Raw genomic sequence first — 9,023 nt, 5'->3', positions numbered from 1 at the left:
TCTTTGAATTTTTTGTGTCCTCTTTCTAGGTGCATGGCAGATTCTAGATCCATCAAATCTATACCAGACCTAAATGGCTTGTTGGTGAAAGGTTGTTTTTCACCTTATAGGAAAACCCTGTATTCTCTATCAATTTGTGTTTGTTTTTGAACTAGATACTGCACGTGGCATGTATAGCTTCAGTTTTCTGTAAAACATGGTTGCTCAAAAGAGTTTCTGTGCTACACTGACTGCAGCTGCGGGAATCGTACTCTCCGAGGCAATACACTGCTTCTTCGGCAGGGTCCCAGTACTAGGTTCTGTACAAACACATATGAAGCGCCCATCTGGGCCCTAATACAGGTAACTTAGGATAGGTCTGTACTAGCAACTTTTGCCAGTGGAGCAGTGCTCGTTAGGGGTGTGGGTTTTTGAATGACATTTCTGTATTAGCAGAAACCCTAGCATAAACACCGTTATATTGGCAGAAAAGGGCTTTTGCCAGTATAGCTTATTTCACTTGTGGTATAAGCTGTAGCTGCCCTCTTTTGACAGCATAAGTTGCATCTACACTAGGAGGGTTTGCCAGTATATCTATACCACAAACTTTTTCTAGTGTACAGAAGGACTTAATATAGTGAGAATCACCATACTATTTAGGCACTGGATGAGTCTGATTTCAAATCACAGGAAAAAATCTCAGCAAATCTATTTTAAACACTAGAAGAATAAATGTCTTGAAACGTTGTTTTGTCTGTATATTTTGTTTCATAGCATAAACTACTCCATATTTAGTTGAGTTATAGTCTGTATGTTTCACATAACTGCATTTTTTGTTCACTAGTTCAGCACGTGAGCAGTGTGGTTTTTCGGTAAGGGTACCAACAAGAAATCCAACAGCTGCTGAAATTCCACAGGGAAGAGGTTGAGTGGCTGCTCCAGAAGGATGGTTCCGTTACAAATGCTTGATAGGTAAGACACCATAAAAACTGTCTGTCTCTCCATTAACAAGATATGGACAATAACATGGTCTTTGAAGGGTTAATTAGATGATCTTGATACAGTGCGTAGGAAACAAAAAGAGCTTTCTAAGGGCTAATGTGTACACCCTTATTGACGTTGGTGAGCACTTACATGAGTTGTCCATTGAAATGAATGGGGCTGCTCTGGTGGGTAAGTGCTCACTAACCTGAATAAGTATCAGAGGGGTAGCCGTGTTAGTCTGAATCTGTAAAAAGCAACAGAGGGTCCTGTGGCACCTTTAAGACTAACAGAAGTATTGGGAGCATAAGCTTTCGTGGGTAAGAACCTCACTTCTTGCATCTGAAGAAGTGAGGTTCTTACCCACGAAAGCTTATGCTCCCAATACTTCTGTTAGTCTTAAAGGTGCCACAGGACCCTCTGTTGCTCTTAACCTGAATAAGGAGTCTACAACCTAGCACTAAGTACCAAGAGTTAGTCATTCTTGTAAGACATTAAACCAAAGTGCATGAAACTTATTGAATCTGAAAAAGGAGATTCCCCTGCCCTACAGAAGAGAGAATAGGCGAAGTGACAGCTCCGGCTGCCTTACTGCTGAGAAGGCTGCTGCCCAGAGCTGATTTTCGAGCTGGATAATGGATGGAGGAGATGGATTACCTAGTGATAAATCACATGGAGGAATCGCTGATGCCAGAACTCATGAGCAAGGGGCTCTCCAGCACACACTGCAATGGGTATTGCCATCTCTGTCTTAGGAGTGCTCTTCTCTAAATGTGCCACTGTGAAATATAAACAGGAGTTAGTCTGCCCGTTGAATGAGGACTTTACATAGGAGCAGATGTAAAAAAGGGAGCATTTTCTTTGTACATCTATCTGGACACATGTTTCCTGTGACCCCTTTATGTGAGGCAGGCCTCTGGGCTCTTGTTTTCACCTTTTACTCCCATTCTTCAAAGGCCCTGTGTCATCATTGCATCCCCTTCTCTGGCCAAGGAGGGTGGAAGGCATCTCTCGCTGGGTCTTGTCAATGCCAGATTGGCTAGAGGAGCTAGCTACAAGTCTGTTCCTTCCCACGGGGGCTGTGTCCACTTCCTCTATAGTGTCCCCACTTACCCAGGGACCTGAGCTTGGGCCTCCTGAATGACAGCATGTTGCAGTAGCAGTAACCCTCTTTGCTTTCCTGAAGTCACTAGTGCTTTAAACAAGAGTTCCACGCCTTCTGCTTCACAGGATGCATATATTCTATACATTTTACAGGGAAGATTCTCATGGCTACTGTAAATTAGCCTGTATCCTCCAATTCCTTCCCTCAGCTCTATGGATGATGCACTGAGCAAGACCGCATGCACCCAAACAGCACACAAATGCTTTACATTTTCCAGCTTATCTAATGATACAAATAATACCCATGTAGACTTGGGCACATCCTAAACCTGATACAACTCCAAACGGGGGTGAAATGGACTCTGGACATGGGGGTAGACTAGGAGAAAGAGAGCTGGGAAAGACTGTCTGCTAACTGGTTTTCCTTACTTCATAAAAGGTCTTTTCAATCTCTATCTTCTAGGTCTTTTGGCCCATTTCCCTTCCAGAGCAGCATTGTTCCTTATAGTCTATTTTCCAGGTCAGCATCCAGTTTAATTTTAAATGTTCTTAAGAGATGGAGCTTCCCACACTTCCCAGGGGAGAAACCATGTCATTGTCTACTAAATCCTTCATTTCATTCTCCCCTTTGGCTCTGCAGCCACAACATACTAACTGCTCCACACCATGCTGCTGACAGGCTGCAAATGCTGCTGGCTCACAGACCAGGGTATTGGCAGGATAAGACTCTCAGTATTTTTGACAACATTTCAGCTTCATTCAAAACACAAGTGAGATTCTTTTTTAAATCCATATTTGCCAAAGAGAAAAGGACTAAATGTGGAAGGAAGGATGCCGTGTTTTCAAATGTCCATCCAGGTGTAGATGTGAGAGCAGAAACACACCTCTCTTTCCCCCCTCGGTTGCCAATTCTGATTGGATGTATTCCTGGAGGCTTCATCACATGACATAATACTTAATTGAATATTAATCTTTAATTCCTGGAGATGCCAGGACAATCCTGGAGGGTTGGCAACACTCCCCCCCCCACCCTGGGGGAAAAATGTGTAGGAAGCATAACTTGGCACTGTCCCCTGTTCAGCTTCATAACAAGAGCTGGAGAGCACTGATATGTTCCCCTCTGATGGGGCAGAGCTAATCAGGAGAGGCTGCTGGACAAGAACTGGAAAGGAAACCCTATGAATCACACAGAAGGAGTAGGAAACCCTATGAATCAAATGGAAGGAGTTTGAAACCCAACAAACTTCCCATAGAGTGGAACAGAAATGAATGCCAAGCAGCCTTCTTGAAAGCCTGCAAGGAGGCAGTCAGCAAACGTGTCTCGCTGCTTACCCCTCAGTCAGGAGGATAATCAATTGCATGGACACCCAAACCTTGCCCACCCTAGAAGCTGCGTTGGCAAAGTGATTTGGTTTAACCTGTAAAGTCCTGAGTGGCTTGGGACCTCGTCAGTAATTATTAACCTGGCTGTGTTTTTTTTTTATGTAAAGAATCTGACTGGTCAATGCCCAGTCAAAGGTGGGGACGTAGTTTTTACTCTTTCTTGAGCAGAGGTAATAGAGACCGCTCTGCAGCTATTGGGCCACACTAACCCAATTCCTACTTGTTGTTTTCAGAAGTAGGGGAGCCCTGCACATCTCTTTAAGGCAAGGATTTTTGAGGCTTTATTTATTTTTAAATATTTTTCTTTCCAAAAGGAAAAGGGGATTAAGAAATAGAGGAATCTCCTGGCTGAGTTCTCCTGAGAACCTGGTATATCTGGAACATTGAAATGACAGGCTCTACTATGCTGCTCTGTTGTTGCATATTTGGAAAATCCTAAATATGTGGTTTAATACTAGAAACTTTCCCCACAATTCCCTGTTATTTCACAGCGATCCTGTGGCACGATATGGTGGCTTGCTGCAGTTGTATATTTTACAATTTGGTTTTTACTTTTTTTTTCCTTTAAAAAACAAACAAACCTAGAAAATTACATTAAAATCCTACATTAAAAGAACATTGTTTAAGTTGCAAAGTTAAGCACTTGAAAATTGGGAAAAGCCAGATTTACTAATGCCTGTGCAACCTTAATTTGTCCCCCTTGTGCATGTGCACTATGATTGTCTTTAATGACACAATCATATACTGCTTGTTCCACAGGACCCCCTGCCTCATTCAGTGCACAGGTTGGAGACACTAGGCAGAATTAAAGTTGCACAGGCAATCATGAATTTAGCATTTCCTCTTCTTTTTTTTTCTTAGTGTTGACTTTGCAACCTAACTCTCATTATGTTAAAGGTAGTGGGGTTTTTGTGTGTATAGTATGAATTAAACGTGCACCTCTAGATCAGAGCAACAGGAAGGCTTGAAGACTTTAGCATCCTAAGTCAGGAGCCTAAAGAATTTAAGGTTCTTGAGCTATTGTTAGCTCAGCCACATCTTAAGGCGTGAGACTTGGCATGTTTGTTGTTAGAGGTGTCAGAACCACAGATTCTGCTGCTTCTTGCAAAGTGACACTAGGTTCGACGGGGACAGGTGAGCAAAGCCCACAGGTAAGTGGGGAACATGGAGACCGGGGAAATGAGTCGGAAACAAGAGGGAGTGTGGGCTATATTGGCAGAGAGAAAGGAGAGTCAGGAAAAAACTGGGAGGAAAGATCAAACCAGTATCTTAGATGCCTATATACAAATGCGAGAAGTATGGGGAATAAGCAGGAAGAACTGGAAGTGCTAATAAATAAATACAACTATGACATTGTTGGCATCACTGAAACTTGGTGGGATAATACACATGATTGGAATGTTGGTGTGGATGGGTACAGCTTGCTCAGGAAGGATAGACAGGGGAAAAAGGGAGGAGGTGTTGCCTTATATATTAAAAATGTACACACTTGGACTGAGGTAGAGATGGACATAGGAGACGGAAGTGTTGAGAGTCTCTGGGTTAGGCTTAAAGGGGCAAAAAACAAGGGAGATGTCATGCTAGGCGTCTACTACAGGCCACCTAACCAGGTGGAAGAGGTGGATGAGGCTTTTTTCAAGCAACTAACAAAATCATCCAAAGCCCAAGATTTGGTGGTGATGGGGGACTTCAACTATCCGGATATATGTTGGGAAAATAACACAGCGGGGAACAGACTATCCAACAAATTCTTGGACTGCATTGGAGACAACTTTTTATTTCAGAAGGTTGAAAAAGCTACTAGGGGGGAAGCTGTTCTAGACTTGATTTTAACAAATAGGGAGGAACTCGTTGAGAATGTGAAAGTAGAAGGCAGCCTGGGTGAAAGTGATCATGAAATCATAGACTTTGCAATTCTAAGGAAGGGTAGAAGGGAGAACAGCAAAATAGAGACAATGGATTTCAGGAAGGCAGATTTTGGGAAGCTCAGAGAGCTGATAGGTAAGGTCCCATGGGAATCAAGACTGAGGGGAAAAACAACTGAGGAGAGTTGGCAGTTTTTCAAAGGGACACTATTAAGGGCCCAAAAGCAAGCTATTCCGCTGGTTAGGAAAGATAGAAAATGTGGCAAAAGACCACCTTGGCTTAACCACGAGATCTTGCACGATCTAAAAAATAAAAAGGAGTCATATAAAAAATGGAAACTAGGACAGATTACAAAGGATGAATATAGGCAAACAACACAGGAATGCAGGGGCAAGATTAGAAAGGCAAAGGCACAAAATGAGCTCAAACTAGCTACGGGAATAAAAGGAAACAAGAAGACTTTTTATCAATACATTAGAAGCAAGAGGAAGACCAAAGACAGGGTAGGCCCACTGCTTAGTGAAGAGGGAGAAACAGTAACAGGAAACTTGGAAATGGCAGAGATGCTTAATGACTTCTTTGTTTCGGTCTTCACCGAGAAGTCTGAAGGAATGCCTAACATAGTGAATGCTAATGGGAAGGGGGTAGGTTTAGCGGATAAAATAAAAAAAGAACAAGTTAAACATCACTTAGAAAAGTTAGATGCCTGCAAGTCACCCGGGCCTGATGAAATGCATCCTAGAATACTCAAGGAGCTAATAGAGGAGGTATCTGAGCCTCTAGCTATTATCTTTGGAAAGTCATGGGAGACGGGAGAGATTCCAGAAGACTGGAAAAGGGCAAATATAGTGCCCATCTATAAAAAGGGAAATAAAAACAACCCAGGTAACTACAGACCAGTTAGTTTAACTTCTGTGTCAGGGAAGATAATGGAGCAAGTAATTAAGGAAATCATCTGCCAACACTTGGAAGGTGGTAAGGTGATAGGGAATAGCCAGCATGGATTTGTGAAGAACAAATCATGTCAAACCAATCTGATAGCTTTCTTTGATAGGATAACGAGCCTTGTGGATAAGGGTGAAGCGGTGGATGTGGTATACCTAGACTTTAGTAAGGCATTTGATACGGTCTCGCATGATATTCTTATTGATAAACTAGGCAAATACAAATTAGATGGGGCTACTATAAGGTGGGTGCATAACTGGCTGGATAATCGTACTCAGAGAGTTGTTATTAATGGTTCCCAATCCTGCTGGAAAGGCGTAACGAGTGGGGTACCGCAGGGGTCTGTTTTGGGACCGGCTCTGTTCAATATCTTCATCAACGACTTAGATATTGGCATAGAAAGTACGTTTATTAAGTTTGCGGATGATACCAAACTGGGAGGGATTGCAACTACTTTGGAGGACAGGGTCATAATTCAAAATGATCTGGACAAATTGGAGAAATGGTCTGAGTTAAACAGGATGAAGTTTAACAAAGACAAATGCAAAGTGCTCCACTTAGGAAGGAAAAATCAATTTCACACATACAGAACGGGAAAAGACTGTCTAGGAAGGAGTACGGCAGAAAGGGATCTAGGGGTTATAGTGGACCACAAGCTAAATATGAGTCAACAGTGTGATGCTGTTGCAAAAAAAGCAAACATGATTCTGGGATGCATTAACAGGTGTGTTGTGAGCAAGACACGAGAAGTCATTCTTCCGCTCTACTCTGCTCTGGTTAGGCCTCAGCTGGAGTATTGTGTCCAGTTCTGGGCGCCGCATTTTAAAAAAGATGTGGAGAAACTGGAAAGGGTCCAAAGAAGAGCAACAAGAATGATTAAAGGTCTTGAGAACATGACCTATGAAGGAAGGCTGAAAGAATTGGGTTTGTTTAGTTTGGAAAAGAGAAGACTGAGAGGGGACATGATAGCAGTTTTCAGGTATCTAAAAGGGTGTCATAAGGAGGAGGGAGAGAACTTGTTCACCTTAGCCTCTAAGGATAGAACCAGAAACAATGGGTTTAAACTGCAGCAAGGGAGGTCTAGATTGGACATTAGGAAAAAGTTCCTAACTGTCAGGGTGGTTAAACACTGGAACAAATTGCCTAGGGAGGTTGTGGAATCTCCGTCTCTGGAGATATTTAAGAGTAGGTTAGATAAATGTCTATTAGGGATGGTCTAGGCAGTATTTGGTCCTGCCATGCGGGCAGGGGACTGGACTCGATGACCTCTCGAGGTCCCTTCCAGTCCTATAATCTATGAATCTCCCCTCAGATGTGCCTCCAGCAGTTATCACTCCACATGCTGGTCTGTAAGGGCTCCTTAGTACCCACTACAGGATTCTCTGATGGGGCTGGACTGGCTTATCCTTCATGTGGCTCATAATTGAACCAGTGTGCCTTCTTTTCGCCTTTTTCCTAGCCATTGTGCCTCTGTGCTGATAGCATGATACACATGGGAAGCAGTCCCTGTCTGTGCTGAACTGGCAGCCATCCAGAGGAGTGTCGGGGACAATCCTGCGGAGGGACAGGAAGAGAGTATGGTCAGATCAGAGAGGTCAGGCTAGACTTAAGCACATTGCTCGTAGATGTAACTCACCTGCTCCTGTCGGATATTGAATGAAATAATTTGCTACAAATCCACACAATTTTGTGTGTGTACATGTTTGATGCTGGATTTGACTGCTCTGAAGAGGCTGTGCCTGGGGCTTTATCCTCACAGCAGGTACAGCAAAGGCAGTGCCAGCTTTTCCCGCTCATGCACGCACTCATGCCCCAACAGTGTATGTTTACCTTTTGGGGGAGGGGCTTCCCCTGGAAAGTTAGAAGGGAGTTCTGTGTCCAATGAATCCTTGGCCTCCCTGCTGAGCCAGTTGAGCCTAATGGGTCAATTGCTGCCAACTGCGATGTGTGACTTAGAGATGAGCAGCTCAGGGGCCAATTCCCAATTTTCTAAGCCAGTCAGTCCTCTAACAAAATACATCCTAATGGTGTTTCTGTCCCAGCCCGACAGCCGTTCAAAGGGTGATTTCTCAGGAGACCCTTCTCCCTTTCTCACCCAAACGTTAGTCCCTGTTACTGTGTCTGCCACTCCTGACTTTATTGTGAGCGACTAAGCATTGGAATAAAACTAAATTTAAAAAGAAAAATAAAGGATAAGAGGAATAGGCTGAGCCCTGCTGAGGTGACCCAGTGCCAGCGATATAATCATTGCAGAGAAGAGCCTTCTCCTATCAAGAGATCTCCAGGCAGCACTAATGTTTCCTGCCACATTCATTCTGTGTCTCTAAAACAAATCTCAGTGGGGAAGGTTATCTCAGGGGCTCTTTAGCCGATCCCCTCGTATGTCCGTCACAGCAGGAAACCAATTAGGCTGCACTGGTTGCTTACTTGGATGGGGAAGGAGCCAGCAACATTTGAGATTAACTGGGAAAGAAAGGAGTTGAACTCCATTCAGAATCCCTGCCTGACAAAATGTTAGGTTGGTTTGGTTTGTTTTTAAGTGAATTTAGCACTGGTGAAAGGGGCCAGGCTTGGAACTTAAGTTGTTCGCGTTATTCTGTTTGCAAGTGAACTCACATTGAATTTTCCAAGTGTCATTTGTTGCATGTTATTTTCTGACAAATGGTTTAGTTCATATGAATGAATTTCACCCACACTGGGACCAGAGTTAAAGTTGTGTTTGTATGCTGGAAGGATGTGAGTACTCTTTCTTTACATTTGGAGCA

At 43.3% G+C, this 9,023-nt stretch overlaps 1 long non-coding RNA gene across 1 annotated transcript in view; it reads left to right on the top strand.

Moving 5' to 3' along the window:
- The first annotated feature begins 829 nt into the window (after positions 1-829).
- The window catches only part of LOC128837187 (uncharacterized), a 64,981-nt gene continuing 56,787 nt past the window's right edge, over positions 830-9,023 (top strand). The window contains exon 1 of the long non-coding RNA XR_008444916.1: positions 830-951. This is a non-coding gene — a long non-coding RNA (uncharacterized LOC128837187). The remainder of the gene's footprint in view (positions 952-9,023) is intronic.

The sequence above is a fragment of the Malaclemys terrapin genome, chromosome 4 (genome assembly GCF_027887155.1).
Source record: "Malaclemys terrapin pileata isolate rMalTer1 chromosome 4, rMalTer1.hap1, whole genome shotgun sequence".
Lineage (NCBI taxonomy): Eukaryota > Metazoa > Chordata > Testudines > Emydidae > Malaclemys > Malaclemys terrapin.
Note: the sequence above shows the minus strand (reverse complement) of the source record. Positions and strands in the feature narration are given on the sequence as shown.